Raw genomic sequence first — 6,109 nt, 5'->3', positions numbered from 1 at the left:
TCAGGGCAAACCAGCCGGCCCCCACCCGTGCACCAGGCCTCTATCCCATATAGTAAAAGGGTAATATGCAAACTGACCCTAACAGCAGAAGGACTGGGAATGACTGGTCACTATGACACACACTGACCACCAGGGGGCAGATGCTCAATGCAGGAGCTACCCCCTGGTGGTCAGTGTGCTCCCCACATGGGAGCTCTGCTCAGCCACAAGCCAGGCTGATGGCTGCCAGTACAGCGGTGGTGGTGGGAGCCTCTCCTGCCTCCTCAGCAGCGCTAAGGATGTTTGACTGCAGCTTAGGTCTGCTCCCTGCTGGCAGGTGGTCATCCCCCTAAGGGCTGCTGGGCTGCCATAAGGATGTCTGATTGCCATCTTAGGCCCAATCCCCTGGGGAGCAGGCCTAAGCCAGCAAGTGGTCACCCGCGAGGGGTCCCAGACTGCGAGAGGGCACAGGCTGGGCTGAGGGGCCCCCTACCCCCAAGTGCACAAATTTTTGTGCACTGGGCCTCTAGTCTATATATATAAAAGCCTAAGCCAGTGGTCGGCAAACTGAGGCTCGCGAGACATGTGAGGCTCTTTGGCCCCTTGAGTGTGGCTCTTCCACAAAATACCGACTTCTGCGCATGGGCCAAAGAGCCGGATGTGGCTCCCAAGCGCAGTTTGCCGACCAGTGGCCTAAGCGACCAGCCGACCGTCCGGCCAGTAGCTATGACATGCACTGACCAGCAGGGGCAGACGCTCAATGCAGGAGCTGCCGAGCTGCGGTTCTCGGATGACATACCCGGAACCAGAGAGGAGGGAACCCAGTTCTGGTGCATCACCCGAGAACTGCCCTCTCGCAATCCAGGACCCCTCAGGGGATGTCGGAGATCCTGTTTTGGCCCACAGGCCAGGCAAGGGGACCCTACCGGTGCACAAATTTGTGCACCAGGCCTCTAGCCCATTGGCTCCCCACTTCGGGTCTGGCTCCGCATAGGGCCTCTAGCCTGTTGCAGAGGTCATGGGTCTGGCCCTTACAGAAACTTTTTGACTCAATTGGCTAAATGATGACACTTGCAGGACCTACTGGCTGCGGCCCCAACGTCTGGCCCCCGCGCCGGCCCATCTGCTTAATATCAATTTCCAGTGGAGGCAGCAATTTTCTCAGTACCACTCTCGGCTGGGAAACCGCCTCGGCTTCCCTCCTTCCCGGGTGTGTCACCGGAGAACTGTCCTATTGCAATCCGGGATCCCTCAGGGGATGTCAGAGAACCAGTTTCGGCCGATCCCGGCAGGCCAGGCCGAGGGACCCACCAGTGCACGGCCTCTAGTGTTAAATAAACCTACTGAAAAGAAGTCTGTGGCAGGAGCATATTTGTATGGGGGCAGAAACCAAGAATTCTATTTAGATATGTTAAGTGTGAGATGCCCGGGAGGTGTTGGTGGAGGTGTTGAGTAGAGAGATGTATCCTAGCCCTGTCAGGGAAGAGGCCTGGACTGGAGATACATTTTAAGGGAATCATTATCATGAAGATCTGGATGCCATTGTCTAGGGAGAAAGTGTAGATAGAGAATAAGAAAGGTCCAAGACTAATGCCTGAGGCACTGTAATGTTTAAGGTAAGGTTGAGGAAGAACCAGCAAAGGAACAAACAGAAGAGTGTGGATAAAAAAAAAAAAAGCTAGCAATGGCACCAGTCATCCAGCCTCCACCTAACCCATCACTGGTTCCAGAGTAAGTAGTCTTTCATAGTCTAGCACTGTTTGCCTGAGATAGATGTGGCTTACAATGGAGGTCCCATTCACGGTTTTTTCAGGATTTTTGTGCATCTGCTCAGGACGCCAGGCTCCTCCTGGAGGATTAGAACATTGTGGTTAAGAAGACATGCTCTGCCCCAGCCAGTGTAGCTCAGTGGTTAAGCATTGACCCAGGAACCAAGAGGTCATAGGGACCAGTTCGATTCCTAGTCAGGGCACATGCCCGAGTTGCCAGCTCAATCCCCAGTATAGGGCATGTGGGAGGCAGCCAATCAGTGATTCTCATCATTGATGTTTCTATCTCTCCCTCTCCTTTCCTCTCTGATATCAATAAAAAAATATGTTATTAAAAAAAAAAAAAAAGTAGCTGGTTTGCTGGTTTGGCTCAGTGGATAGAGCGTCGGCCTGCGGACTCAAGGGTCCCAGGTCAAGGGCATGTATCTTGGTTGCGGGCACATCCCCAGTAGGTGGTGTGCAGGAGGCAGCTGATCGATGTTTCTCTCTCATCGATGTTTCTTACTCTCTATCCCTCTCCTTTCCTCTCTGTAAATAATGAATAAAATATATTTAAAAAAAAAAAAAAGAAGATAGGTTCTGGAGTCAAACTGGCTGCTTTTCAACCTCAGCAATATCACCTACCAGCTTGTGACCTTGAGTAAGTTACTGTTCTTTGCCTCAGTTTCATCATCTGTGGAGAAATAGTAGTACTCACTTGATAGATGGTTCTGAGGAGTAAATCACTACTTTGACTAGTGGGTAGTATAAAGCAAGTTTTCAAAAACTATTAACTGTTGGTACTGATCTTAGGGCTTGGATCTCAACATCTCCTGCCAGGTGGTCAGAGTCAAGGACCCAGACTTTGAATCTAGGTTTTCCCCCACTCCTGTCTACTAGAGCAGGGCCAATTCCCCTCCTACCTTCTGGGCACCAGTCAGAGGACACAGGATCTATCTGCTGTTGGCTCAACTATAGGATGTAAAATTTAATAAAACTGTTGACCAGTATAGAGTTATCTTTGGGTTCACAATGCATTTTAAGTCAATGTAATAATATCTGTACACTTTTTTTTTCTCTAAGGAAGGAGAAACCATCTGCAAAGGTAGAGTCTCATACACACATTGAAACCCTCTGAAATATCAATCCCTAGGTTAGAGAATCACAGACAGACTTTATGAAATATCCAACTTCATTAACGTGATAAAATGTACACATCTCACCATGGCTGGGTGGCTCAGTTGGTTGGAGCATCGTCTCATATACCAAAAGCTTGCAGATTCGATTCCAGGTCAGGGCACATGCCTAGGTTGTAGGTTTGATCCATGGTTGGGACACGTATGGGAGGCAACTGATTGATGTTTCTCTTGCATCGATATTTCTCCCTCTCTCAAATCAATAAAAAAACAAACAAACATATCTCCAGGTCAGGGCACATGCCTAGGTTGTAGGTTTGATCCTTGGTTGGGACACGTATGAGAGGCAACTGATTGATGTTTCTCTTGCATCGATGTTTCTCCCTCTCTCAAATCAATAAAAAAACAAACATATCCTCAAGTGAGGATTAAAAAAAAAATGTACACATCTCAGTCCAAAAGCCAGAATGACAATGAGGAAACCTAAAATATTCCCATTAAAGTTAGGCATTCCACAAAGATGGCCCCTGTGACTTTTTTTCCCCCACATTGCTTTGAAAGTACTAGCCTACTTAATTACAAAAAAGAAGGAAGGAAATATAAAAACTGGAAAAGAGGTAAAATTATTATTTATGATATGAGAGCCTACCTGAAAAATCCAAGGACATCAACTGAAAAACGAATACTAAGACTAATACTAATACTAAGACTCTAGCAAAGTGGGCACAAATCTTTTGTTTTTTTAGTGGGCACAAATTAATATACAAAAAGCCAATGAACAACAACCAATTAGAAAGTATAGGGGAATAAATTTATAATTTATAATAGCAACAACAAAGTAAACTAAGAATAATCTTAATAAATATGCTAGATCTAGGTGCCCCAAACTAAAATGCTATATATCATAGGACACAAAAGGAGGCTTCAATAAATGGAAAGGAATACTCTATTTTGGGGTAGAAAGACTTGCTATCATAAAAATGTCAGCTCTCCATAAATCTATAAATGTAACACAATCATAAAAATACACTACATAACCTGAATATAAAGTTCATATGGAAATTTTTACATCAGGAATAGCCATGAACATTTTGAAAAAGGTTAACGAGAATGGGGAGGGCTAGAAGAGGTCAATGGGGGAGGGACGTATGTAATACTTTCAACAATAACGGTTTTAAATAAGATCATATAAAATTGATTCATCTACAAAAAAGATTAATGAGGAGAAGAGCTCTACCAGATATTAAACCATTAAAAGCTACAATAATTAAAGTAGTATAATTGAGGGGACACTGGAGCATGCATAGGCACCATGGTCAAGAGAATAAAAGAGTCCAGAAATAGACCCAAGACATTTAAAATGTTAGTATATGATAAAGATAGCATTCTCTACCAGTAGGGAAAAGATGAATTATACAGTGATATTGAGACAATTGTGTAGCCACCTGAAAAAAAAAAGTGGTATCTCTAGCCCTTACACTAATGTAAATTCATATGAATCAATTGTGTTTAAATAAATTTAAAACAGTAAAAACAAATGTATAATGTTGTAGTGGGGAAAGTATTTTTCAGGATAGCTTAAAATTTCCTAAAACCTAAAAAAAGATGTTCTGTCAACATAAAAATCTATAATTTCTGCAGAGCAAAAAACACCATAAGCAAAGACAAATGGCAAACTGGGGGAAATATTTGTAATTCATATAATAGACAAAGGGACTAATTTGCTTCATGTATATAAAATCCCTTCAAATTAATATGAAAACAAACGAAAATCCAATAAGGAAATGGGATGGTTAACATAAAAGACAATGACTCTTAAATATTCAACCTCACAAGAAAGTTAAAACTACATTTAGATACCATTTTTCACCTATAGATTGGCAAATGTTTGACAATAGACTCCTGCATGGTTGTCTAAGAGGGGGACATAGACACTCTTAGGTATTACTGATAGAACTGTCAATTAATGCCTGTCAAAATTATAAATGCATATAATTTCTGATCCAATATACTTGTACACATGCATAATAAACTATACACAAAGTCATCGACTTTAGAAACAAAAGTTTACAACCAAATATCTATTAGAAGACTAGCTAAATAAGTTACAATCTCTCTATACAATGGAATATCACACAGCCAGGCCAAAGAGCTGTCACAAAAATCTTTATAGTCCATGATTAAACTCATGAAGAAATCACTAAAGAGTTTTAAGCAGGGTGTGTTATGAGATCAGGATTTTAGAAAGATCTCATTGGCCTATATGGAGGATAGATTGAAAGAGTATAACTAGAGGCAGGGTGATCAGTCAGGGTAGTCATCAAGGAGAAGACACACAAAATATAAACTGGGTAGGGCTTGGTGATAGATTAGATGTAGGGATGCAAGAAATGAGGCACCGATGATACCCTGGCTTCCAGCTTTGGCAGTAGAAGTAGAGTGATGGTTAGTGCATTGAGATAGGAAGCTCAAGTGAAGAGGCCAGTTTTGGGCGAGAAGGAAAGATGAGTCTTATTTGGATGAATAGAGTTGGAGGTGTCAGTGGGCAACAGGTTGAGATGTCAGTTGGGTGTTTGGATATACAAGTCAATGACTTGAGGGAGAGATTGGAATTAGGGAATCACCATATAGCTGATGTTCCAAGCAGTAAGGGAGATGAAGTCATCTTGGGATAGTCTATGGCAGGAATAGAGAATCCAGGCACTACAGCAGCGGTTCTCAACCTGTGGGTCGCGACCCCTTTGGTGGTCAAACGACCCTTTCACAGGGGTCGCCTAAGACCATCCTGCATATCAGATATTTACATTACGATTCATAACAGTAGCAACATTACAGTTATGAAGTAGCAACGAAAATAATTTTATAGTTGGGTCACAACATGAGGAACTGTATTTAAAGGGCCAGGAGGTTGAGAACCACTGCACTAGAGCAACCCCTAGAGGACACAGGCAGAAGATAATGAGCCCCTACTGGAGCCAGAGCAGTACATAGGAGGGAAGCCAGCTATCACAGAAGTCAAGGGAAGAATGTGGTTGCATTTTAGTGGTCTGTGTCTCACCTTGAGGACATAAGCTGGGTTTCATTTTTATTTTTTGTTATCTGCTACATCCCTACCTTCAATCAACACAAAGTTTTACACATAATAGATACGTCTGTGAACAAATAAGGGCATGAATCCCATCATAGCTGGCTCTTTACACTACTTTAGTACACATCTTCATTATTGCTCCTCTAATTGGTCTCCTA

Source organism: Myotis brandtii, unplaced genomic scaffold, assembly GCF_000412655.1.
Source record: "Myotis brandtii unplaced genomic scaffold, ASM41265v1 scaffold517, whole genome shotgun sequence".
NCBI classification, from domain to species: domain Eukaryota; kingdom Metazoa; phylum Chordata; class Mammalia; order Chiroptera; family Vespertilionidae; genus Myotis; species Myotis brandtii.
The sequence above is the reverse complement of the archived record's forward strand: the minus strand, read 5'-3'. Positions refer to the sequence as shown.